Below are 426 nucleotides of genomic sequence, written 5' to 3' on the forward strand. Positions count from 1 at the left end.
TGTGTATGTGTGTGTGTGTGTGTGTGTGTGTGTGTGTGTATGTATTTAGTATGGCCTAATATTGAAGAAACTTGTTTCGTCACTACGACGTCCCGGATTCGATTCCACTGCACAGCGTCTTGAGAATATGTATTATTTTAGAGTCGACCCATACTTTGTGAATTGATGGATGATGGCTTCTGATTGATAGAATCATCTCCTCATCACTGAACACCGGAGAACCAACACACACACACACATATATATATACATATATAGGTATCTCTCTCACACTCACTCTCTCTATTTATATACATACGCGCACACACACAAATATATATATATACACACATACATACACACACACACATATATACACACAAACATATATATAGATATCTACCTATCGATCTATGTATATGTATGTATGTATTTATATACATATAT

The sequence above is a fragment of the Octopus bimaculoides genome, chromosome 18 (genome assembly GCF_001194135.2).
Source record: "Octopus bimaculoides isolate UCB-OBI-ISO-001 chromosome 18, ASM119413v2, whole genome shotgun sequence".
Taxonomy (NCBI): domain Eukaryota; kingdom Metazoa; phylum Mollusca; class Cephalopoda; order Octopoda; family Octopodidae; genus Octopus; species Octopus bimaculoides.